This window comes from Glandiceps talaboti, chromosome 4 (genome assembly GCF_964340395.1).
Source record: "Glandiceps talaboti chromosome 4, keGlaTala1.1, whole genome shotgun sequence".
Taxonomy (NCBI): domain Eukaryota; kingdom Metazoa; phylum Hemichordata; class Enteropneusta; family Spengelidae; genus Glandiceps; species Glandiceps talaboti.
Genome location: NC_135552.1, coordinates 4,706,908 through 4,718,734, shown reverse-complemented (window position 1 = coordinate 4,718,734; position 11,827 = coordinate 4,706,908).

The window sequence follows — 11,827 nt, the reverse complement described above, 5'->3', positions numbered from 1 at the left end:
AAACTGACGGATTGACTTGGTATTTGGCAGGGTTGTGGTGTCTAGTTGGGAAATTGTTCAAAATAAAATGATCGCATTATAGGTGTGCGATTTGGGTCAAAAAATGAAAATTCTTGTAAAACAACTCAAACTCAAAAACTACAGGGCAGATTGGTCTCAAAGTTGGTGGGAATGTTCTTAGAGGTGTGTAGATTAAGAATTGTTCATTACATGATGATCCCATCAGTGATATGGAAATGCGGAATAAAAATGTGACTTTTTGTTCAAGAATATTTAATTTCAAAAGTACTGGGCTGATATGGCAGATCAAGAAATATTAATTACATGATGACAGATTTCTCTCTTCAGCCATAAAGGGATGTACAGAATTTTTTATAGTTTTATTGATCGCATTAAATCATTAAAATGTTATGGACAAAATGTAATAAATGCATGTCAGTGACACTTTAATTATCTCTCTTTGTGGCTGCTTGGAAACATTCTCTAAGTTCTAACACAAAGTGAACAATAGCTCACAGTAAAGTCTATCTGTCCATCTGTCTGTCTTGTGGATGATGCAAAAGATTTTGGTATTGAACTTTACCTCTCAAACTACTGGGGATGAAATTGGCAATGATTCTAAAAATGCAAATTGTGAGTGTGTCATACTGACATAAGTGGCCCTAGCAACCATGACCTCACCCTTAGTAACAGTCAAATGATGTGGTTTATTGCAAATATAAGAACAGGGATGGTAGGAAATTGAACAAACATTTTTTTAAAAATCCTTAGCAACAAGATCACGCCCATAGCAACAGATAAACAATAACGTATAATGCCAACATGACACCAGTGAAGAAAACACAAATTAATAAACATTCCAGAAATGTATGTAGATATGCCTAGCAACAAGACCACGGCCATAACAACAGTGAAAGAATGCTGTATATTGCATATGTATTATAACACCATGGATGGGTAGGAATGAGAAAAAATAGTCAAAAAATGTATGCAAATATGCCTAGAAAAAAAACCCTTATGATGGTTGAAAACTAAAGTTTACCCTCAACAGTTGTGCTACAATGCCATTGATGCTTTTATTTCGTCATGTCTGTATTGTAATTAATCAGTCACTTATAGTCATTATTTATTGGTCATTCCTGTCGGTAAGGGCGATCTAAGTTAATTCTATGTTATTGTATGGGTCAATCAGTCAATTAAAAATTGAAAACTTAGTAAAGAAAAAGTATGTGTATTTGTAAATGTTGGTGATATGTTTGATACCTGATAGTAGCTCTCATTCACTATGACGTCATGAATAGAGTCTATACCAGAACAGTCTGAATGAGAAGAAAGGACAAGTCAAGTCAAGTCAGAAGGAAACTGAACCATTTTGTCGGTCGGCTCATGAACAACATAGAATTGTAATTCAGGCAGCCCATATCAGGCAGTAAGACAGTCAGTCAGTCAATATCACTTTATGTCTGCAATGACATATAGTCAATCAGTTAGTCATTAAGTTAGTCATTCAGTTAGTCCATCATGTAAATAATCAATCAGTCACAACTTATAGTCAATCACTCAGTCAGTTATATAATAATATTAGTCATGTCTGTAAAGGTGGCCTTAGTTAATGTTATGTTTCTCATCACAAAAATCTTGTCAGTTATAAAGTTATTTAAAAGTAAGTGTAACTTTACATGCTGGTGATATATTCAATTCGTAATCACACTTTAACAATCTCAATGACTTAGAAATATTAAAAGTCAGAAGGAAACTGATGAACCATTTGGAAAAAACTAGATATTTGAAATATTGAATTGGTCAGGTCATGAGAATTTACACAGAATTAGCTAAGGCTGCCCTAATCAGTCACTCGGTCAGTCAGTTTTAGTCATTCAGTTAATCATGTTTGTCATGTTTTGTCAGTTTTAGTCATTCAGTTAATCATGTTTGTCATGTTTTAATTTTAGTCATTCAGTTAATCATGTTTGTCATGTTTTAATTTTAGTCATTCAGTTAATCATGTTTGTCATGTTTTAATTTTAGTCATTCAGTTAATCATGTTTGTCATGTTTTGTCAGTTTTAGTCATTCAGTTAATCATGTTTGTCATGTTTTAATTTTAGTCATTCAGTTAATCATGTTTGTCATGTTTCAATTTTAGTCATTCAGTTAATCATGTTTGTCATGTTTTGTCAGTTTTAATCATGCAGTTAATCATGTTTGTCATGTTTTAATTTTAGTCATTCAGTTAATCATGTTTGTCATGTTTTAATTTTAGTCATTCAGTTAATCATGTTTGTCATGTTTTGTCAGTTTTAGTCATTCAGTTAATCATGTTTGTCATGTTTTAATTTTAGTCATTCAGTTAATCATGTTTGTCATGTTTTAATTTTAGTCATTCAGTTAATCATGTTTGTCATGTTTTAATTTTAGTCATTCAGTTAATCATGTTTGTCATGTTTTGTCAGTTTTAATCATGCAGTTAGACATGTTTTGTCAGTTTTTATTATTTGTGTCTAAAATGAGTCAATGAGTCAGTCAGGTCAGTTTTAGTCATTCGTGTGTGTAATCTGTCAATCACTAGTTATAATTACCAGTCAATCACTCAGTCCCCTCAGGTTTTTATTTAATCAATCTTTAGTAGTCAATCCATCAGTAAGTTTTTAGTTATTTATTTTTGTGCACTTACTAGTTAGTCAGTAACATCTGTACTCAGTCAGTCAGGTTTACTCATTTATGTCTGTAATCATTCAGTTTTAGTTATTTCTGTCCAGTCAGTCAGTCAGTCAGACAGCCAGTCAGTCAGTCAGTCAATCAGTCAGCCAGTCAGTCAGTCAGTCAGTCAGTCAGTATTAGTTACTTATGTCTAATCAGTCAGTCAGTCAGTTTTAGTCATTTATGTCTGTAATCAGGCAGTCACTCAGTTTTAGTAACTTATGTCTGTAAACACTAAGTCAGTCAGTCAGGCAGTCAGTCCGTCAGTCAGTCAGTCAGTCCATCATTCAGTTTTAGTTATTTATGTTTGTAATCAGTCAGTCAGTCAGTCAGTCAGTCAGTCAGTTTGTTGTTTATGTCAAATCAGTGAGTCAGTTTTGCTCATTAATGTCTGTAATCAGTCAGTCCGTCATTCAGCCAGTCAGTCTAAGTTATTTATGTTTGTAATCAATCAATCAATCAATCAATCAGTCAGTCAATTTTAGTCACTTATGTCTAATCAGTCAGTCAGTCAGTTTAAGTTATTTATGTCTAATCAGTTAGTGAGTCAGTTTTAGTTATTTATGTATGTAATCAGTCAGTCAGTCAGTTTTACTCATTTATGTTTGTAGTCAGTCAGTCAGTCAGTCAATCAGTCAGTCAGTCAGCTTTAGTTATTTATGTCCAGACAGACAGACAGACAGACAGACAGACAGACAGACAGTCAGTCAGTCAGTCAGTCAGTCAGTCAGTCAGTCAGTATTAGTTACTTATGTCTAATCAGTCAGTCAGTCAGTCAGTTTTAGTCATTTATGTCTGTAATCAGGCAGTCACTCAGTTTTAGTAACTTATGTCTGTAAACACTAAGTCAGTCAGTCAGGCAGTCAGTCAGTCAGTCAGTCAGTCAGTCCATCATTCAGTTTTAGTTATTTATGTTTGTAATCAATCAATCAATCAATCAATCAATCAGTCAGTCAGTCAGTCAGTCAGTCAGTTTGTTATTTAAGTCAAATCAGTGAGTCAGTTTTAGTCATTTATGTATGTAATCAGTCAGTCAGTTTTGCTCATTTATGTCTGTAATCAGTCAGTCAGTCAGTCAGTCAGTCAGTCAGTCAGTTTAAGTTATTTATGTCTAATCAGTTAGTGAGTCAGTTTTACTCATTTATGTATGTAATCAGTTGGTCGGTCAGTCAGTCAGTTTTATTCATTTATGTCTGTAATCAGTCAGTCAGACAGTCAGTTTTAGGTATTTATGTCTAATCAGTCAATCAGACAGTCAGTTTAAGTTATTTATGTCTAATCAGTTAGTGAGTCAGTTTTTTGTCATTTATGTCAGTCAGTCAGTCAGTCAGTTTTAGTCATTTATATCTGTTTAATCAGTCAGTAGTTAGTTTTACTCATTTGAGTCTGTAATCAGTCAGTCAGTCAGTCAGTCAGTCAGTTTTATTCATTTATATCTGATGTGTAGTCAGTCAGTCAGTCAGTCAGTCAGTCAGTTTTAGTCATTTATATCTGATGTGTAGTCAGTCAGTCAGTCAGTCAGTCAGTCAGTCAGTTTTAGTCATGTATGTCTGTTTAATCAGTCAGTCAGTCAGTCAGTCAGTCAGTTTTATTCATTTATATCTGATGTGTAGTCAGTCAGTCAGTCAGTCAGTCAGTCAGTCAGTCAGTTTTAGTCATTTATGTCTGTAATCAGTCAGTCAGTCAGTCAGTCAGTCAGTCAGTTAGTTTTACTCATTCGTGTCTGTAATCAGTCAGTCAATCAGTCAGTCAGTCAGTCAGTTTTAGTCATTTATGTCTGTAATCAGTCAGTCAGTCAGTCAGTCAGTCAGTTTTAGTTATTTATGTCTGTAATCAGTCAGTAGTTAGTTTTACTCATTCGTGTCTGTAATCAGTCAGTCAGTCAGTCAGTCAGTCAGTCAGTTTTAGTTATTTATGTCTGTAATCAGTCAGTCAGTCAGTCAGTCAGTCAGTCAGTCAGTTTTAGTCATTTATATCTGTTTAATCAGTCAGTAGTTAGTTTTACTCATTTGAGTCTGTAATCAGTCAGTCAGTCAGTCAGTCTGTCAGTTTTAGTCATGTATGTCTGTAATCAGTCAGTCAGTTTTAGTGATTTATATCTGTTTAATCAGTCAGTCAGTCAGTCAGTCAGTCAGTTAGTTTTACTCATTCGTGTCTGTAATCAGTCAGTCAGTCAGTCAGTCAGTCAGTCAGTTTTATTCATTTATATCTGTGTAGTCAGTCAGTCAGTCAGTTTTACTCATTTATGTCTGTAATCAGTCAGTCAGTCAGTCAGTCAATCAGTCAGTCAGTCAGTTTTATTCATTTATATCTGTGTAGTCAGTCAGTCAGTTTTACTCATTTATGTCTGTAATCAGTCAGTTTTAGTCATTTATGTCTGTAATCAGTCAGTCAGTTTTAGCCATTTATGTCTGTAATCAGTCAGTTTTAGCCATTTATGTCTGTAATCAGTCAGTCAGTTTTACTCATTTATGTCTGTAATCAGTCAGTTTTAGCCATTTATGTCTGTAATCAGTCAGTCAGTTTTAGCCATTTATGTCTGTAATCAGTCAGTCAGTCAGTCAGTTTTAGTCATTTATGTCTAATCAGTCAGTCAGTTTTAGTCATTTTTTATGTCTGTAATCAGTCAGTCAGTCAGTCAGTTTTAGTCATTTATGTCTGTAATCAGTCAGTCAGTTTTAGCCATTTTTTATGTCTGTAATCAGTCAGTCAGTCAGTCAGTCAGTCTTAGTTATTTGTGTCTGTAATCAGTCAGTCAGTTTTAGCCATTTATGTCTGTAATCAGTCAGTCAGTTTTAGCCATTTATGTCTGTAATCAGTCAGTCAGTTTTAGCCATTTATGTCTGTAATCAGTCAGTCAGTCAGTCAGTCAGTCAGTTTTAGCCATTTATGTCTGTAATCAGTCAGTCAGTTTTAGCCATTTATGTCTGTAATCAGTCAGTCAGTCAGTCAGTCAGTTTTAGTTATTTATGTCTGTAATCAGTCAGTCAGTTTTAGTCATTTATGTCTGTAATCAGTCAGTCAGTCAGTCAGTTTTAGTTATTTATGTCTGTAATCAGTCAGTCAGTTTTAGCCATTTATGTCTGTAATCAGTCAGTCAGTCAGTCAGTTTTAGCCATTTATGTCTGTAATCAGTCAGTCAGTCAGTCAGTCAATCAGTTTTAGCCATTTATGTCTGTAATCAGTCAGTCAGTCAGTCAGTCAATCAGTTTTAGTTATTTATGTCTGTAATCAGTCAGTCAGTTTTAGCCATTTATGTCTGTAATCAGTCAGTCAGTCAGTCAGTCAGTCAGTTTTAGCCATTTACATGTATGTCTGTAATCAGTCAGTCAGTCAGTCAGTCAATCAGTTTTAGTTATTTATGTCTGTAATCAGTCAGTCAGTTTTAGCCATTTATGTCTGTATTCAGTCAGTCAGTCAGTCAGTCAGTCAGTTTTAGTTATTTATGTCTGTAATCAGTCAGTCAGTCAGTTTTAGCCATTTATGTCTGTATTCAGTCAGTCAGTCAGTCAGTCAGTCAGTTTTACGTTATTTATGTCTGTAATCAGTCAGTCAGTTTTAGCCATTTATGTCTGTAATCAGTCAGTCAGTCAGTCAGTTTTAGTCATTTATGTCTAATCAGTCAGTCAGTTTTAGCCATTTATGTCTGTAATCAGTCAGTCAGTCAGTCAGTCAGTTTTAGTTATTTATGTCTGTAATCAGTCAGTCAGTTTTAGCCATTTATGTCTGTAATCTGTCAGTCAGTTTTAGCCATTTATGTCTGTAATCAGTCAGTCAGTCAGTCAGTTTAGACATTTATGCCTGTAATATATTCAATCAGTCAGTCAGTCAGTTTTAGCCATTTATGTCTGTAATCAGCCATTTATGCCAGTATTAAAGTCAGTCAGTCCATCATTCAATTTTTGTCATTTATGTTTGTAATCAGGCAGACTCAGTTTTAGTTACTTATGGCTGTAAAATGCACTCACCCATGACAGTCAGTCCATCATCCAGTTTTAGTTATTTATGTTTGTAATCAATCAGTCAGTCAGTCAGTCAGTTTTAGTCAATTATGTTTGTAATCAGTCAGTCAGTCAGTTTTAGGTACTTATGTCTGTAATCAGTCATCTGTTTCCAGTGGAATTCGAACCCATGACCTCCTGACTGCTAAACCGGTGAGCTAACAACTACGTACGTTACAGGGAGCCGGTTAAGTTTAAGTTATTTACGTCTGTACCGTAATCACTCAGTCAGTTTTAGTCATTCACATCTGTAATCAGGCAGACTCAGTTTTAGTTACTTATGTCTGTAAACACTCACTCACTCAGTCAGTCCATCATCCAGTTTTAGTTTATTTATGTTTGTAATCAGTCAGTCAGTCAGTCAGTCAGTCAGACAGTCAGTTTAAGTTATTTATGTCTAATCAGTTAGTGAGTCAGTTTTGGTCATTTATGGAATATAATCAGTCAGTCAGTTTTACTCATATTTATGTCTGTAATCAGTCAGTCTGTCAGTTTTAGTTACTTATGTCTAATCAGTCAATCAGTTTTAGTCAATTGTGTCTAATCAGTCAGTCAGTCAGTCAGTCAGTCAGTCAATTATGTCTGTAATCAGTCAGTCAGTCAGTCAGTCAGTCAGTTTTAGTCAATTGTGTCTAATCAGTCAGTCAGTAAGTGGGTCAGTTTTAGTTATTTATGTCTGTACTCAGTCAATCAGCCAGTGAAAGTCATTTATATATGTAATCAATCAGTCAGTTTTAGTCATTCACATCTATAATCTGTCAGTCTGTCAATTTTAGTCAATTATGTCTGTAATCAGTCAGTTTTAGTCAGTTTTAGTTAATTATGTCTGTAATCAGTCAGTCAGTCGGTCAGTCAGTTTTTGTCAATTGTGTCTAATCAGTCAGTCAGTCAGTCAGTCAGTCAGTTTTAATCAGTTATGTCTGTAATCAGTCAGTCAGTCAATTACTCAGTCAGTCAGTCAGTTTTAGTCATTTATATCTATATAATCAATCAGTCAGTCAGTCAGCCAATCAGCCAATCGTGTGTGTTTTATTGTTTGTTGTGTCATTCTTTTATATTCTTAGTTTTTTTACCGTTTTTTTTTGTATGAGCTCATGTGAAAAATCAATTTCTAATGCTTTGTTAGCATATGGCAAATAAAGTTATTATTATTATGTCTGTAATCAGTCAGTCAGTTTTAGCCATATATGTCTGTAATCAGTCAGTCAGTCAGTCAGTCAGTTTTAGTTATTTATGTCATCTGTAATCTGTCAGTCAGTAAGTCAGTCAGTTTTTGTCATTTATGTCTGTCAGTCAGTTTTAGTCATTCACATTAGTCAGTCGATCAGTTTTACTCATTTATGTCTGTAATCAGTCGATCAATTTTAGTTATTTATGTCTAATCAGTCAGTCAGTCAGTTTTAATCAGTTATGTATGTAGTCAGTCAGTCAGTCAGTCATCAGTCTGTCAGTTTTAGTCAATTATACTTGTACCCAATCAGTCAGTCAGTTTTACTCATTTATGTCTGTAATCAGTCAGTCAGTCAGTCAGTCAGTCAGTCAGTCAGTTTTAGTTATTTATGTCTAATCAATCAGTCAGTCAGTCAGTCAGTCAGTCAATCAATCATCCAGTGAAAGTCATTTATATATGTAATCAGTCAGTTTTAGTGATTTAATATGTCTATCAGTCAGTCATCAGTCAGTTTTAGTCATTCACATCTATATATCTGTCAGTCTGTCAACTTTAGTCAATTATGTCTGTAATCAGTCAGTTTTAGTCAAATGTGTCTAATCAGTCAGTCAGTCAGTTTTAATCAGTTATGTCTGTTATAAGTTTAGTTATTTATGTCTGTAATCAGTCAGTCAGTCAGTCAGTTTTAGTCATTTATATCTATATAATCAGTCAGTCAGTCAGTCAGCCAATCAGCCAATCAGCACAGTCGGTTAGTTAGTCAGTTTTAGCCATTTATGTGTGTAATCAGTTGGTCAGTCAGTTTCAGCCATTTATTGCAGTGTTATAGAGAGTATTTTAACATATGCTATCACAGTCTGGTTCAATAATATATCCAAGAATGAAATGAATACACTTGAGTGGGTTGTGAGGACAACACAAAGAATCATCAGCACAGAATTGCCATCATTACATTCCATTTATAAGTCATGTACTTTGCACAAAGCAAAAGCCATTATTCAGGAATCTAGCCACCCAGCACATGATTTCTTTAAACTTTTACCCTATGGTAGGCGGTATAGGACCATCAGAACAAGAACAGAGCGTTTTAGGAAGAGTTTGTTATCCATCTGCGATCCGTATTTTAAACCAAACATAGACATCTACCGCCTGTTTTATTATAACTTGTCTTAATATTGTATTTTAGTATCGTGTGTTGTATTGTCTGTTGTGTCATTCTTTTATTTTCTTAGTTTATTTCCCGTTTTTTTTTTATGAGCTCGTGTGAAAAATCAATTTCCAATGCTTTGTTAGCATATGGCAAATAAAGTTATTATTATTATGTCTGTAATCAGTCAGTCAGTCAGTCAGTCAATCAGTTTTAGTTATTTATGTCTGTAATATTCTGTCAGTCAATTTTAGCCATATATGTCTGTAATCATTCAGTCAGACAGTCAATTTTAGCCATATATGTCTGTAATCATTGTCAGACAGTCAATTTTAGCCATATATGTCTGTAATCATTCAGTCAGTCAGTCAGTTTTAGTTATTTATGTCTGTAATCTGTCAGTCAATTTTAGCCATATATGTCACTAGTTAATCAATGAGTCAGTCTGACAGTTGTTAACTTTGATCAGCCAGTCAGATATAGTCAGTCAGTCAGTCACTTTTTAGTTATTTATGTCTGTAATCTGTCATTCACTAGTTAGTTAGTCAATCAATCAGCCAGTCACGTTAGCCAGCCAGCCTGCAGTCAATCAGACTCAGCCAGTCAGTTAGTCAGTCAGCAGTCAGTCAGTCAATTAGTCAATGAGTCAGTCATTGTTAGTCATTTACGTCCATAATGGTCAGTTAGTCAGTCAGTTAGTTTTAGTCATTTATGTCAGTCAGTCAGTCAGTGTTAGTCATTTATGTCTAATCAGTCAGTCAGTGAGTTTTAGTTATTTGTCTAATCAATTTTAATCATGTATGTCTGTCTAATCAGTAAATCAGTCAGTTTTAGCCGTATATTTCACGAGTTAATCAATGAGTCAGTCTGACAGTTGTTAACTTTGATCAGGTAGTCAGTTAGTCAGTCAGTTACTTTTTAGTTATTTATGTCTGTAATCTGTCATTCACTAGTTATAGTTAGTTAGTTAGTCAATCAATCAATCAATCAATCACACAGTAAGTCAGTCAGTCAGTCAGTAAGTCAGTCAGTCAGTCAGTCATTGAGTCATTCATTGTTAGTCAGTCAGTCAGTCAATCAGACGTCAGTCAGCCAGCAGTCAAACAGAGAGCCAGTCAGTTAATGAGTCAGTCAGCAGGCAGTCAATGAGTCAGTCATTGTTAGTCAGTCAGACAGCCAGCCAGTCAGTTATTCACTCACTCACTCACTCACCCACTCACTCACTCACTCACTCACTCACTCACATACCCACTCATTCATTCATTCACCGACTGAGACAATCAGTATTTTGTAAACCTGTCTTTAAATATTTTGTCAGTCAGTTAATTAATGAGCCATTAGCCAAAGAGTAATTTGTCATTCATAGTCAGAGTGTATCTAGTTAATGGGTTATAACAAGTAAATCAGAAGTCAGTGCATCATTTAAGTAATGCAGTAACTGCTCAGTGAATAATCAGTTAGTCCATAGTTAGTTAGTTATTAGTTAGTCAGTTAGTCTTTAATCAAGTTTTTTTTTTGCAATATGAGTCTATATTACATGTAGTAAGGATTCATTTTAGAATATGAACCAACAAAATTTATAAACAAACCTTTTCTTTGTTTTACTTTTCAAATTGTCATTTTCTAATTAATATAAAGAATTGAAAGCTTGGTGTTTTACTGCAATATGAATAACGATGTGTGCATTAGATTGTTTTTTATGTTGTATCCTATTGAGTTGAGTTTTGTTGAAACCGTCCAGTTTGCATTTTATTCATATATACATTGTATGTTATTACTACATTGGATCTATCAATGATCAGTTAGTCCATAGTTAGTCTTTTTATTTGGTAGTTATGCAATGTGAGTTGAGTTGAAAGGATTCAAACTAGAATTTAAACCAACAAGCTTTATACAGCAATCAACCATATCTTATTTTCCGCTGTTTTACTTTATTTTCTTAAGAAAAAGAATTGAAAATTTGTTTTTTAACAACAACAACAACAACAACAACAACAACAACAACAACAATGTATGTGTATCAGATTTTTGTGTTCTAACCCTTTCAGTTGAGTTTTGTTGAAACCAGTCAGTTTTAAATTGTGTTCACATATATATATATATATATATATATATATATATATATATATATATATATATATATATATATATATATATATATATATATATATAAATACATATAATTTCATTCTTCTTTCGCCAAGTAGAGTGCTCAATCACCTTGGAGAGCTATCATACATACAAATGAAAGAAGACGAGTCTGATATTACATAGTGGAATTACACTACGGACCGTTTCACCCGAAGGATCGTCAGGTGTAATAGTGTGGTTTAATAGTGTGGTTTAATAACCTATTAAACCACACTATTACACCTGACGATCCTTCGGGTGAAACGGTCCGTAGTGTAATTCCACTATGTAATATCAGACTCGTCTTCTTTCATTTGTATATATATATATATATATATATATATATATATATATATATATATATATATATATATATATATATATATATATATATATATATATATATATATATATATATATATATATATATATATATATATATATATATATATATATAGATGTTATTACTACATGGTTCTGTAACAAGGTAAAAACTGGTCATATATTTATACAAGACTATTTAAGGTGAGTAAACACCTTATTGCTGGTCAGAGCATTGGACAAATCCTACCTCCCTGCCTTCAGAATTGTTTGGCTTGAAGGAAGGGTTGGGTAGCCGGCTCGCAGCTCTGAAATCAATAAAACAATTTTACAAGTTTATATGAATTTGTTGTCTGTG